Source organism: Capsicum annuum, chromosome 7, assembly GCF_002878395.1.
Source record: "Capsicum annuum cultivar UCD-10X-F1 chromosome 7, UCD10Xv1.1, whole genome shotgun sequence".
Taxonomy (NCBI): Eukaryota; Viridiplantae; Streptophyta; class Magnoliopsida; order Solanales; family Solanaceae; genus Capsicum; species Capsicum annuum.
The window spans coordinates 217,430,696-217,446,730 of record NC_061117.1 but is presented as its reverse complement, the minus strand read 5'-3'; the positions used below and the strand labels follow the sequence as shown (position 1 = coordinate 217,446,730).

Genomic DNA, 16,035 nt, shown 5'->3' with positions numbered 1-16,035 from the left:
CCTATGTTTCTTTCGAGGGTGATCGGGTATTCTTCTTTTTCTATTTTAACCTACAGTTCAGGCCCTTCAATTTCGCTGAAGCCACCCCATAAGGTGAGGAGAAACTGAGTGTTCCTCAAAGTAGCAAAAGTAATTACCATTTGTTTTGGAATCTATTATAAAAGCGCAATTACTATAAAGTAGAATCTTTACTATCTCATGTAAAAGGTATACTTACTGATTGTCAACTATGGTGATCTCTCGACACTTATTTTAAGTGCGACCTACATATTTCTCAAGGCCACAACGGATAACAACTCCTAGAATATCTAGTAGTAAGAAATAGGAAGATATATTTAGCATCTATCTGTGCAGGCATATAAATTTTAGTCGTACAACATTTGGCAAAAGTAATATATCAATTTCTGCAGAGGGAGTGGGTGTCAGCTGAGCAACATTGGCTAAAGGTGTGAGATTCAGCTTAGTCGGCGGTGACAAGGGTTTCTCAATCTCATCATTGGGGTTGATACGTTCAACTATTGTTTCCTTATCAAGTATCCAGTAATATGTATGTATTGGCCGAGCATATGATTTTGGCATTCCTTTACCCGTGCAGCCGAGATCAGGTAGGTGTTTAGGAGAACCAATTTGTCCGCATAATATGCAATGTCATCTCCATACACAGCAACCCTAATTTGTTGGCCCTGTATATTTGAAATTTTTGGTAAAATAGAGGCAAACATATAATAAGTATGCATATAATAGTATATAGCAACACTATATAGGTGGGAGTACCTCTTCATCTTCTAAAAGGAGATTTTGGAACAGCATTTGCTTCTCAGGGCCTTTTCTCTCTAGACTGATGTCGGCAATCTGTACTTCACATGTCCAATCAGGAGTGTCGGTTGTTATCAGATAGATCCTTGATCTTAGGGCCATGTGTTGTGCAACGGCAGCTGTAGACCAATGCCAACACATGTCATTTAGTCAAAATGCTAGCTCATGAAGGAAATATTACAATAAATTATTTAAGTCTGCAAATAACACAATAAATATTTTTAATCTATCACCACAAGATTCAAAAGTATGTTTATATTCTTAAACTCCATTTCAAGTCAAAACCAAACAAATAGGTTGAAATGTTGGCACAAATAAAGACAAAAAGCAAATAACTTGTAAATACAAATAACTTGAGCTTCCCAGGCAACCTCAGTCAGTAGAACAATACAGTACCACGATAGTTTCGACTACAGCAAAATTATATTTTTATAGATAGATAAGAAATGTAGTTAATCCAAAGATAATCTTTAATCAAATCAGATCCACTATTTAATTTGTGTGGATGATATGATAGTCAAGAAAAGTATAACAAGACACAGACATAATTTGAGATTCACTGATCCAACTAATCTAATATTTTGCCTTGTGTAAGGTTCACTAAAGGGGGACTCTCTATTAGGAGCTTTCCATTCGCAGGGCTCGACATAAACTCTCTGCTAAAGGGTGTAGGAATGGTTTGTCTTTCTGCATTACTACGCCATTATGAGCAAATAATCTCCTTGTCACCATGTATAAGTAAATTAAACTGCTTTAGCCATGAGAGTTACATTGGCAGAACTTATTCAATAAAACACTTCTGACCCTCCATCACATTTACAGGAAATTCTAATGACCGGGAACTTCTCACTTGACAGGTTTATACAATTCGTTGATTTGTTAACCTCCTTCAAAGGATTAAACAACTACAAAGACCAAGTGGTATGATCCAACAACTTGTGTTTCCATATTCTAGACTGATTTATTACAGGTTATAAAGATCAAACAAAGTTCAACAACAATAAAATAACATAATATTGCCAAATCATAAAATACGAAACACAAATACTAAAATTAAGGCAAGTTGAAAAAGATATGCTCATTGCAGCTCAAGTTATTATTTCCAGTCGGCCTAGAAAAATAATGCAACAGAGATAGGATAACAAAGAGAACATAGAAAGTAACAAGGAAAATAAAGCATAGCATTCAAAAGAGGGACTAATCTTTGACCTTGAAATAACAATTATTGAAGTTGATAGACGGTGTAATTCCTCTTTAATTTCCTAGTCCATTATGTAATTATCTAATGTAATTCTTTCCATGTAACTAACTGTACAAGTATTTTGAACAGAATCAGTGTACATGGTATAGTAACATGGCCGCAGTAATTTTAATAGAACAACAACAAAGGTGTTCCATAACCGAGGTTTGGGAGGGTAGAGCATAAGCAGATCTTACCCCTACTTCGACAGTGAAAAGTATTTTTAAGAGAATGCCTTGTTAACGATTTCATTATAAACTATATTGTAAGTAGAATGATCATCGGGATCATCTGCTGTTGCTGGTCGTATTATTATTTTTACACAGTTTGAGCTTTTTCTCCTGATAAAGCAACATAAAGTTGGCCAAGTGAAAATATAGGGTCACGTAAATAAATTCCAAAAAGATCTAGTGTTTGACCTTGAGTTTTGTTTATAGTCATAGCAAAACATAATCGAATGTGAAATTGTGTTCTCTTGAATTGAATTGGTGCTTTTTCGTCTTGTGGTGATAATAAAGGTATGCGGGGAATGAAAACATGTTTGCCTTTGAAATCTCCTTTTGCAATTTTAGCACTTATAATATGAGTTTTGAAATCAATACAAATTAACCGAGTACCATTACATAAACCTTCTGAATGATTTAAATTTCGTAGTAATATAACTGGGCAATTTTGCTTTATAACTAACTTATAAGTAGGTATTCCTGTAGGATTCAAAGTATGTAAGAAATCTTCAAACTCGTTTTGGTCTTTTGGCTCTACAGTTTCTTCAATACCAACGAATATCACAACAGTACCAAAGAATTGATCTATGAACATTTTGTTAATTTCATTTACAAAATCATTTTTGGTTGTTAAGATAACACGTGATGTTATATTAGATGTATCAATCACGTTCATGTTTAAGTTGGGGTAAATAGTTTTGAATAAATTGGTTAATGATTCCTTCTCATTTGCAAAAGGAATAAGAAAGGATTCTGGAATCTCAATTTTGTTACGGTCATTAACTTGTTCTTTTCCATCACCAATTCTAAGTAAATATTCACAGAATGTAGGATCTTCTCATGCACGCATATTTTCTGTCAGCCAAAATTTTTGTAGATAATTCCAGACATTTAAGTTTAATAAACATTCACGAATGAAATCTTCTTTTATTCCACTTTTTACAACTGGTAATGTTTGTCTAAAATCAACTCCAAAAACGATGACTTTTCCACCAAAAGGTATATTTATACTCATAAGATCTCTTAGTAATAAATCAAAAGTCTCTGCAAGTTTTTTTGTGGTCATTGATACTTCATCTGTAACACCCCGTATTCAAGTACATATATTGGCGTATTCAAGTACGTGTATTGGTCTTATTTATATGGAATTAATTTTTTTATTTTATTTATACCGGAATTTGCCCGTGGATGGTTCCATGCGAAGGTTATTGAATAAGCTTTCCAACGATATAAAGATTTCCAAAAACGGATAGGTTTCGGATATAATCGAGCACGTTCGAAACTATAAAACGGTGGCCGGGATATTGGGAATAGTAAATGTGCAGGAAAATTTCCTGCACACAAACTACTGAGGCCAGCCAATTTTTTTGGGTCAACTTTGAACGATCATAACTCCCTTAATATAATGAACTGGAAGAGCTGCGACCTATGAAAAGAAATATCTTTGAGTCTTCTTTCCAATGCAATTGGTTTCATCCAAATCCAATGTCTAAGTAAGGATTTATACTCGTTTTACTTCAGCCTCTCAAAACAGTTTTTTAGGGTCAACTTCAAACGACCATAACTCCTTGTACAGGATGAACTGGGTGGCCTACTTTATATGAAATGAAAGCCCTTTGAATTATCTTTCCAACAATACCAATTTCACCAAAATCCGATATCGGAGCAAAGAGTTATGGTCGATCTACTTTAGCTTATCAAAACAGTCCACCAAAGGACAGATTTGACATTATTTAAATTTTAAAGGCACTTTGGTCATTCCCTATGATATTATGGACGGGAATATGTGTATATATACATGTATATGAGTTCAAAAACTCATTTTCATCATCAATCATTGAGAAAGAACAAACCCTAGCCAAATTTGACCGTTAAATTACTTTTGATTCAACCGTAGAAATTCCAAAGTAATTCGAGAACTGCGTTTGTCATCTCGAGAGCTTCGAACGGCACCTATTATTTGTGCAAACGGGATTGCATAATCAAGAGGTGAATTCTAAGGTATGAATATTATTTGACTTTGTTCTCTTCCATATGTATATGTCTGATAAAGGATTATATGTATTGGTTGTTATTGAAAGGTGATGAAAATAGGATTATTGACTATTTTGCATGGTTTGGTTGTATTGAATTATGGAAGGTGGATATGGTAATTGAGTTATGGAAGGTGGATATGGTGATATACTATTGAATTGATGATTATTTATGTCTATGGCTCAATTTGGTTTAATGGATTGGTTGGAAGGATAAATGAATCCAAACTTGATATTGGAGGATGTTGTATGAATATGCATGGCATGTGAATGTAATTGGAGTATAGGAGGGTTAAAGTGACACCCTTTATGGTGTAATTAAGGCTTACTACTTAATCACTAGTGTGGTGAATTCAAATAATTGAATTGTGACGTTTGGTCGCTAATACTAGATTGCTATATATGTTCATTGTAGATAAGTAATCCGAAAAGATGGGAAGTCCATTTGGGACTAGTATTGAAGGTTGATAGTCAGGTATGTAAAGCATACTCTATACCATATCTTTGGCATGAAAGTGAACAATTGTTCTTTTAAGAAAGTTTCCAAAGTTATTCAGCAACATGTGATCCATAATGATTTTGTATGATGTCCTACGTTACCAATGAACTTGTTTCCATCCTACAAGATGTCAAGACATTCCAATACTTACTTGTTTTCCAAATCTTACATATTTATTGCACTAATGAATGTCAGAAGGTATCCGGTTACTCGAATAAGATCCATGTGCTATTAATGACTCCAAAACGTTTCATTGATATACCAATAAGTTCTTACTTCATTGTTATGGCATTGATGACTCCAAAACACTTTATTGATGTGCCAATGAGTTCTTACTTCATTGTTATTGCATTGATGGTCTATTTATATGTCTCTTATTGATGTATCATTGTTTCAAAGTATCAAAAATGTGGTGGCGACCGAAATAACAATCTCAAAGATTAATTGAACTAAGTGATGGAAGTTCTCTCTTATCGGGTGGTATCCTAGGGGCATAAGCCTATCATGGGTCGATTCCTATTTATGTGTTTATGGGTGGTATCCCAGGGGCATAAGCCTAGCATGGGTCGATCCCAGTTGATATGTACTGGAGGCGGCCTAATGGTCACAGTACAGTACAGTAATGACTACAAAGATGATAAGAACAAAGGTAAAGTGATTGAATAAATATAATGTACAGGTTGTCACAAGTTCTAGTAAGTGTGATCCACTCCTATTACGATTTATTCACTTGTTTCTGATTTCTATTGAGCTCCTACATCATATGTGATTATCTACAGCTTTACATACTCAGTACATATTTCGTACTGACGTCCCCCACAGGGGACCTGCATTTCATGCGGCAGGCACAGGTACCTCAGCTCATACACTGCACAAGTAGAAGCCAGGATACCCAGTTGCTTTTGGTGAGCTCCAGTTTGCTTCGGGGCTTTCCGTGTCATATCCAGCCACTTTTGGTATTGTATAGAAGTTAGTTATATGGCGGGGTGTGTCCCGACCTTAGTTAAACTCTGTGTATTGTCTAGAAGCTTTGTAGATCTAATGTACAGTCAAGGTGGTGTTTTGTTAATAGACGTGATGGCTCCAACGGCCAAGTATTGTATATACATATATATGTGTGCTCGAGCTTATACAGGTGATTATTTCCTTTTATATGCGACATGATGCTGTCCGAATTTCGGGTTGTCATAGAGGTATGCATGGGAAGTATAAGGTTATGAGATGGTTCTCCCGGACCTCCTCAGTTACGGGTGCCAGTCCGCCCCAATAGGATTTGAGGCGTGACATCATCCCATACTATTAACTTGGTATCTTGAATTAAATTAGCAAGTGAACTTTGTTTACTTATATTACAGTTGTAGTTTTTGCCTATTTGATAGGAAGTTTAAAGAATGAGTGAGCAGTTCATCCTGCTGGAAGAACAGAAGCTGCAACACCAGAAGTTGTTGTAGCTAAAGCAATAAGTCCTTTAGATCTTATAGTAGCTAGTAAAGCTAGGTACAAAAAAGTTTGTCCAGTACTCCTGGTCCATCAATATAAAAAGCTCCCGGTTCATTTGAGAATATTTTATTAAGAATGACATTGTAAGCAGCATGTTGTTTTTTATTTAGTTTCTTATATAACAATAAATCTTCTTTAGTTATAACTATTTTTCTTTCTAAATAAATGTCTTTAGACTATTGTGTTATTCTGTAAGAAAATGTGGAAGGTATAAATTTTTTTTATATGAGTTTGAACTCATTTATGTTTCATCCCATTGAATGTAATATGGTGTTTGTGTGATTCATAACCATATAATGAATGTTAGTTGTTTGGATATTTGTTGTAGCTGTAAAATCTCCGGACATGGGTCTTTCAAATTTTTTTCTTAAATCTTTTGGATTAGCAGAATTACAATATACTAATATTGTGAAAAATAAGTGGTGTAAACAATATGACATTTGGTAAGTAGTAGCTTCTGATAGGCATTCAATTAAGTTATTATCGAAAGCTAACAATCCTCCTTTTTCTGCAAATTCTCTAAATGTCGTGTAACATATGCTATTTATAGTTCTAAGTTCTTTATATGATTTAGGACTTCGTATCTTCTTTATCAATAATCGCAGATAGTATTTTTCTCCTTCGGTTGGATGACAACAGACAATATGCCCAATAACATAACTTTGTTTCCTGCGTGTTCACATTTTATCATTGATTGACTAGCAAAGTGTTGTGGGAAATCTTTGTATAGTAAATTAAGTTTTATGGCATATTTATTTATTAGATTCATTGAGAAAAATTTTGTTAGCATTGTTCTTTTATTTCCTGAATTGTTCAAAATTGAACTTAATTTTGCGGTTATTTTGAAAGAGATGAATTGTTGGTTTTAAAGATGTAGCTGGAGTTGATACACATTTGGATGCATTTCACTAATAGGAAAGGCAAACATACGTCACATAGCCTCTGGCGGTGATACCTATCAACCTGTACGGTATTCTTTTATTTCGTTGATTTCTGTATTAGCTTCATTACTTTGGAGGTTGAAACTTATTTTGTCATGACCTTTGCAAATGTATTTGTAAATATACTTAACGACTTTAATGTCTGCACAAATTTCAACATTTATGTGGTAGTTAAATTTGCTCAATAGATACGTATTGTATGGTACGACCCATGAATTGTCAAGATATTGAGTTCTAACTTTTACAAATTTTTCAGTGTCTCGTCTTCTATAAATAGGGTATGAATTTTTCCTTTTAGATGTTTTATTTGCGTAGTTTTTAGGGTATTTAAATTTAAAAGTTCTTTTTGTTTCCATGCATGAATTGTTAGGATTTAAAGTTCCACAAGGACCATGCATCATATGTTTAACAACCAAAGAGTGTAAATATTCATTTGTGTCAGCGTCAGGTATTTCAGCACAAATGATTTTGTCATAAGCCTCAGCTGTTAATAGCGTATAATCATCCTCAAATATAATAAGGAAATGAGCATGTGGAAGACCTCTTTTTTTAAATTCTATAGAGTACATATAAGCAGCAACTTTTCTAAATATTTTTATTTTAACAATATCTGACTTTAATTCTTCTACTTTTGCTTTAAATACTCGACTTATTAAATCGGGTCTATGTTGTATTTCATCAGTCGTTAGCAACATATGTTTTATTTCAGGCCATGAAGAATTACATGTCATTGTTAAGAAGATATCCGATTTTTCAAAATATTGTACTAATGCAATGGCGTCCATGTATCTACGTCGCATATCTCGTGGACCCCTTGTAAAGCTAGCAGGCAAGAATGTTTTTCGGTCAATATTTGAAACTTCTCTTTCTCCTAGTCTTTGTAGATCAATAAGCCCGGCTAATATTTAGTTCGAAATAAATCTTGAGTGAATAAAAAGAAATCTAATCTTTGTGTTTCAAGTTTTATATATTGATCTACTGAATATTGTTGGAATAATCTTCCGAAATGTAAAATATGATTTTTTTCATTATCTCTAATTTGAAGTTTGTAACAATAATATTCACGACAGGAAACAATATTCTTTTTTTGTCGTTCTTTTTGTAAAATTTCCTCTTCAATATTAAGGAATCCATTAATAGAAGCCATGTTGATGACACTTGAAAGTTGTTCATGTTTGCGGGAAGAACGATTTCTTGAAGAATTATTTGGTTGTAAAATCTTTTGTATGCCACAATGCCATCAATTTTCACCATATGGAAATAATAGAGGATATTGTAAAGAATCGTAACAACCATAGTAATAGTGAACTAATTGGCTATCGTTAGTATGAGTGTGAACTCGAATATGTGGTGTGAAAACAAGACTACTTAATTCTTCGTCGGTCCATATAGCTGCTACTTGTGATACAGTTGGTAAGTTATATGTTCGTTGATCCAAGGTAGAATCACATTTAAGTGCGATGTAAAAATTAGATAAATCTGAAATATGTGTTAAAAGATTTCAAAAATTATGAGTATGGATTAATTTGTAAAATATCTATCAAGTTTTCAATAAGAGATTTGTCTAGTTTTACGGAGAAGGCCATTTTATTTACTCTATCATTGTCATTATCATAGAAATAGAGTTGTAAATTTTTTGCTTTGTTATCTGCAGCAGTGAGGCTAGATAAGAAATGGTACATTTGTCCTTACACCTTAAATGTGTAAATACATTTAATCCTATTTGCTAACTCTTTATCATACTTTACGCCAAGTGAAGTAAAGGCAAACATATTATTGTATGTTCTAATGTAAGTCCGAAAATGTTTGAATTCATTAGAGTCGTCATAATAAAGATGTCTTAATGCAGGAGGTAGTTGATGAGAAGCTAATTTTATAGAACCATTGTTACAACAGAAGGTTGGAGTTTCATATTGAAATCTTTTGGCTGCACAAAATTTACAGTTTGAAACATTTTTTAGAAGAGCAGGAGAGCAGGGTAGTTGGTGAATATTCCAACAACCTATTTGCGTTATAGTGTGTTCTGCAACATTTTACATTTGTAAGAATTGAGTAAAAATGACAGTGAAAGAATGAAAGTGAAACTTGATTTAACTAACCATTTCTGAAAGCAATAGGTTTATCCCTCATGTACAGAGTATGTTGAGGAAGAATGATGTTGCAGGGCTCTAAAGAAGAAGACGACTCCTTAGAAGTCGCAGCAGTAGGATTTTTCAAGGTAGTTTGCCTTTTGGCAGCATATTGTACTCTTCGTCGTTCAAGAAGTACTATTTTTTGTTCAGATGACATTTCCCCATAAGCAGTACGGCGTCGAAGATTTCTCTCCATTTGGGTATCAGTCCTTTTTCTATTATATTACACATTTGATCTTAAAATCTTTTAGTTATTAAGTTTTTCTTGGGTTTTCTTTTAATTCCTACAAAGAAAGTATTTGCTTACACAGTAAGATTAAAAATAAAGTATAACAAAATTATGCACCAATGAAATATGTATGTGGTAAAATGAGTGTAACATGACAAAAGTTATGCCAAAATGAAAGAGAGATTAAAGCACCAAGAACTGTGCGACTTACCAAAGTGGAGATGATCGATCACAGATAAGAACAATAACCAACACGGCACAAACGGCTACAAACTGATAGCTGGAATAAAATGACAAAATTTGAATAAGAGTGAGTTAGCATTTGGTACAAACTGAAAGTTAGACATTTATAGTTTCTTTTATTTGTATCAACTTCAAACAAGACATAGATGGTGTGTTAAGGAATGTGGAGTTTTGATGATAGACATGTGAATGAAACATATTGTGAAAGTTGGTCCATTCAAGTGTAAAAAGAAAAGTTGCAGGCAAGACTGTTGATAAGATGATATTGTGCATAGACGGGAGTGGATAGGCTAGAATATTCAGGAACCTTCTCAAACACTTATCACTTCAGTCTAGTGGAAGAAAAATGCAAAACTCAGAAGTTTAGTTGATCTAGAAGTCCAACAATGAGCAGAGTTCTGTAAGGATAAAGGATAAAGCAAAAAGGTCCTATTCAACCAGGGGAGGAGAAACGGCTACAACAAGGAGTGAAGTTACTTGATAGAAATGAAAGAAGAAAGAAGCATAAATCAACTAGGACTCCATCACAGGTGTATGACAAGTGTGCATATATACAACAAAGCACAATCAAGTAACTTACTCAATACACTAAAAGAAAATCAACAATCAGCAAAACAATTTCATACTTGAAGAAGAACCTGGTTCCTTACTTAAGTCATAGACTGTGTGTAGTAGGTAGGTTCTTTGAGTTGTAATGAGTCATTGTTCTAGTCTCAGTGATCTATAAACTGAGTTAGGAGTTGTGTCTTCAAGTTAGGAAACTCAAAGACTTGGGAACACTTATCTTGGGAAGATTTGTATTTTTGTAGTGATAGGAGTTAGAAGTTTTAATTCCTAGTTTACAAGAAGTCTTGTAACTTTGTTGATTGTTGAGGCTCAAGTATTATAGTGAAGCTGGGGTTAAATCCTGTAGAGGTACAGGTCCTGGTTTTTTACATCTTTCTTGAGCCAGGTATTTTCCACGTAAAAACACTTGTTCAGCTTTTACTTCTGTGAACCATGTTTACTTACCTGTTCTACTGATAGGCAATTAATAGGGCTCGTACTATAACACGGTGAGTGTGTCAATTCAAGAATATAATACATTATAGAATATCTTCATGTGTTTCTCTACATCCTTCCTTAAAGTGTGTTAAAAACAATAATTTTATTTTGCCGTCATTAAAATATGACGCGAGATGAACATCACATTCACTCAAAGTGGGACACAACATACCATGAAACTAAGAACCAATGCATAAAAATAGAATACATACATTGAAGTATGAAATAAGAATCTTTCACTACACCTAAGCTGGTCAAATGCAATCTTTAGTTTCATGAAGATGAATTCTTCCTCTTATTCTCATTATTAATTCTGGACTAATATTTAACAAAGTTAGTCAAGTGAGTGATAGTTAGTGCTGAAGACAACTTTTTAAAGAAATAATTAAATATGATTACTAATAGAGAAGCCCGTACTCCAAATGACTATTATATACTATGTGCCCTGGTGTTACCTAGTTACAAAAAAAAATACTATTGTCACTCAAAAACTTAAATTTAGCAAATATTGATGAAGGCATGTACCTTTCAACTAAATGATAAATAGCAAAGACAATACTAACAGTTGAAAGCACAATCTGACTGCCAAAAGTTTATTTTGTTTATATTCATTTCAAGGAACCTATACGGACTCAAATAGTAGTTAATGGTCAATGACACTTTTCCTTAAAGCTAAATTTCATATTTATCTTTTCCTCAAAGCTAAATTTTAATTCTATCTCATCCTTTCTTTTGAGCAAAATGAGACTGTTTCATCAAATGAAACTGCAACAAAAGGTTTTGTTTTTACTTTCCCTTTACTGGGATATTTCTGCTATTAACTTGTTAAAAAGGAAATAACCTATGTTGCTCGATTTTACAAAAATGTCAATGGGTGCGTTTTTTATTCTCTAAAAATAGTTGAAGAATCCAACACGGTGCGGCTTTGAAAGTGAAGAATCTGTGCTACTTAGAAAATACCAATTTCTAGAACAAAATTTCCATGAGTTGGTGTAATGTGAAGATTTCATCGCTGAGAGATGAAATAGCTGTACTACAAAGCTTGTTGCGTGTAGGAGAGGTGGTCATTTACTTACTAGGAGGAAAAAGTTGCATTTGAGGATGGATATAACTTTTTATACATTTACACCTAACTGCATGCTAAATGTGTCACTGAATTGTAAACCAAAGAAATTCAAGTTCTGATTATAAAATGCAAGTGGATTTAATTGTTTCTTTGATCATTAAATCTTTAAAGTGGTGAACATCATTTTCTTATCAGGATTTTTATGGCATATAATTTTGTTGATGAAGGAAACTTTAAATTTAAGAGAATTTCTTCTCTCTACCTACGCGGTACATATAAATCTCTTATTTTGTTTGTATGACTATGGTATCGGGGCTAAATTGCACGCACCTCAACTTATTCTGTAGGACACCTTCGACCTCCCCACCAGCACATATACTGGGTAATTCTATACACCACGGTTTGAGCAGATGGGAAGAAACCACCTAGTATTTCTTACCTCCCCAGGTAGTTGTTCCTACTTTATTATGTTATGGGATATCTAATTTTCTCTGCTTTATTAATATCTACACTTTCTTTTTGTTGGGCTATTACTCATTCTGTAAAGGTATCTCTTTGTAATATGAATATATGAATTCAGATAGACTGAAATAAAGAGGATGGTTAAATTATTCCTTGATATGTTTTTCTCAAAAAAAAAAAGATTATTCCTTGATATGTCATAGTATTAGATGGTACTGTTGTATCAAAACAAGTACGTTCAGATCCATGTATGGTCACTAAATGATACAAGACAAACAAGGAAGGCACGAAAAATACCCCAAATCAGTCCACAAATCTTAAGGATCCGAGGACCAAAATGGAGACCACTCTCGGATTCAAGATCTACAATAAGAACACAATGTAATGAGGTGATTAACATCTATTTTCAGCAGACAACGAACTAGATTAACAACAAGAGAATGAAGAACACAAAGAATAATAACAATATTATTAAGAACAACAAACACAAGGCTACAAGAAACAAAACGGATAGAGACTACACAAAGATGTAATCTTAGGAACCCAAGAGCCTATTCCACTCTTGGACCCTTAACACCACCCACAATAATTCACCTATCTCTTACATTGAAACAAGAAGGACCTCGATCTCCCAAGCATCCAGCGTTTCCAAGCTTGAATCCAACACGAGTGAATCCACACTCAAGTTGATTTCCCTAGTTACTATGTTTCGGCCAAGAGGCCATTCTCCCAAGAGAGGGTGTTGCAATGTTACAACTTTCAATATTCTCAAAAACTAATGACTAAAATCCTACATCATTCTATTTATAGTGTATTACAAATAATAGATAAAATGACCAAAAGGTCCCTTTAATGAAATGTGACCAAGGGTGCCCTTGGAGTGCAAGTTTAGGGTTGGTTTTGGTGTGATCCAAGACCTTCTCCATACTTCACTTGGACATTTTATTAGACAGGTCCAATGCATTCTCACATACGTGCATCCTCGTGATCGTACCCCTATCACTAAATCCTGTCCTTTGTGGCTTGGAACAACTATTTCACTTGTTCTTGTGAAACAATCACATGAAGAGACAGAAGCAGGAATGATGGACTGCAAGAAGGCTCTTATAGAAACTCTACATGACATTGTTAAAGTGCAGAAGTATCTCCCGGAAAAGAGGTTGGCAAGTGCTGATATAACAAATGAAGTAGAGCTATTGTTGAAGGTATAATGGGCTCATACATCCATGATAGCAGAAATGATGTCCTCGTAGCGGTTAACTGTGAAACAGATTTTGTTAATCACTTGACGAATTAGCCATGCTAGTGGTTGCATACCCTTAAGTGCAGTATCTTGTTCCAGAAGAGATCGTCAACAAACAGAGAGAAATTGAAATACAGAAGGAAGACCTATTATCAAAGCCTGAGCCGATCAAATCCTAGATTGTTGAGGGACAGATAAATAACAGGCTTGGAAAAATGGCATTACTGTAGCATCCTTACATCAATAATGATAAGATGGTCATAAAGGACTTGGTCAAGCAGACAATTGCAACTATTGGTGAAAACATAAACGTAAAGAGATTTGTGAAATACAACCTGGGAAAGGTCTTAAGAAGAAGAGCCAGGACTTTGCAGCAGAGGTGGCTGCTCAAACAACAGCTAAACCTGTCTCCTCCCTAGGGAAAGAACAACCCGACGTTAAAGCCAAGGAGTACTATTGACTAAGTTTCTACCCTTTTTATAATTACTTCGTACCAATAAGTTATGTTTCTTCAACGATGAACAAGCACAAGTGTGGTAGCAAAGCATTCTATGACATGTCAAATACATCTTTTTTATGAATCAGATTATAATGTTATTTTTTCAGTTTGTTAATTGTTGTTAGCAAACTTCTCATTATAATGATAATTTTAGCGTTCTGTTATGTTTAGACTCAAATGTTGCTTATACAATCTTCTAAACCTAAGTACACATTTCACTTTAATTGTTTTCTCATCTCACTATGCAACTCCATGCCAAAATCCTAAGCTATTTTGAACCCCCAAAACTGTTATATTCTTTTATGTCTCACCGTCTACTTCTGTTCTAATTGAATGCAAGCCTCCGAAGCAGCAGTTTCAACTGGACGCGGTGACCTTTACAGGAGTCCTCACGGCATGTAGTGATACTGGTTTAGTCTAAAAAGGGTTGAAGTATTTTAAAGTAATGAAAGGAATTCACAGGATTGCTCCTAGGATTGAACACTGCAGGTGTATAGTCGATCTTTACAGTCACACTAAAAGAGTGGAAAATGCATTAGGTGTTATTAAGAATATGCCTGTGAAGCCAAATGAAGTTATATTGGGGTCCATATTAAAAACTGGTCAAAATCTTAGCCGTCTAAGTTAGCGTAGAGCTAGTAATGTGGGGAAGAAAATGAAGGCGCTACCAACAAGTTATACACTCCATGTGTTCGTCTTTAGCCTCAACAAAATGTTAACAACAAACTATACACTCAACGTATTCGACTATATGCCTTAACAAAATCATAAGAACAAACTATACACTCAACGTATTCCACTATATGCCTCAACCAACAAGAACAGATGCAAAGAACTGAAAAGAACAACAATTAAAACCCAAAAATCTATACATGCAACAGGATTGAATTAAAATTCAAAAATAAATACGCGCAATAGGATTAAACCCACATAGCAAGAAAAACAACAAGAATTAACAGAAACAACAAAACCAATCAAACAAAAAGTAAACCAAAAAGACAGCCCACAATAGCATAATCAAAAGAAATACTAAAATGAAAATTAAATTGACCTCACCGGGAAGACAAGAGATTGTGAGCTTCTAAGCACAAAGATTGTGAAGGCTATTTTGTGATGTGGAGATTTTTTGATTGAGAAGAAGAGGCGTAACTTTGAAACAATAAAGTAACTTTGGAAAGTGTACGAAGATGCAGGAAAGAGTACAAAGTTGCGGTGTGCGGTTACAATTGATAAAGTGAGAAAATGTGGTTTAAATTGATAACACGTGAAAGTGAGAAAATGACATAACTATCCTTCGTAGTCAGGTAAAACCTTCACTTATATATATGTTAATAAATTGCTCTTTAAAAACTATTGAAGGAGTCACATGTGTATGAAAACTGTCCTTTAGTTAGTTGTGATTAGATGTTAGTTAGTTAATTAATTAGTGATAATCAACGTTAGTTAGAGATAGTAGAGAGAGGGCCAGTTAGTGTATATATACAGCTGTACGGTTACTGTTTCATTCATTCTCAATGTAGAAGATATTTTCTCCATTTTTCTCCTTCTCTATATGAAGCTCAACATGGTATCAGAGACAGGAATGACGATTCCCAGCAGTTAGAGGAGAAGATAGGGAGACGAAATCTTCGAGGATCGTGGTGCTCTGGGTTGGAGATCGAAAAATTGCAATCGAGGAATCTAGGGTTTGCGATCGAAGAATTCTGCGATTTTCGTAAGCAATACAATTTATTTCTCTTTAATTTTCCTTCCACTAATTCAAATTGTTATTGTTTCTTCGTTGAGAGAGTTGAGGTGCGACAATGGTGGTAGAAATCAAAATAGATTACACTCATTCCCTGTTTGTGGGACCATCGGATGGACC

General features: G+C 34.3%; 1 long non-coding RNA gene across 5 annotated transcripts; it reads right to left on the bottom strand.

The window, feature by feature from the left end:
• Nucleotides 1-309: 309 nt before the first annotated feature.
• Nucleotides 310-15,471, bottom strand: LOC107852038. 5 transcript variants are annotated; one of them, XR_001669252.2, is made up of 5 exons: nucleotides 15,228-15,471; nucleotides 14,008-14,087; nucleotides 9,826-9,894; nucleotides 775-1,013; nucleotides 310-683 (listed from the first exon to the last, which is right to left on the bottom strand). It is a non-coding gene; the product is annotated as an uncharacterized LOC107852038 (long non-coding RNA). The 5 variants fall into 5 exon arrangements; XR_007057871.1 differs by having other exon boundaries at nucleotides 775-935; nucleotides 15,223-15,469; XR_007057870.1 differs by having other exon boundaries at nucleotides 775-935; nucleotides 15,228-15,468.
• Nucleotides 15,472-16,035: the final 564 nt, after the last annotated feature.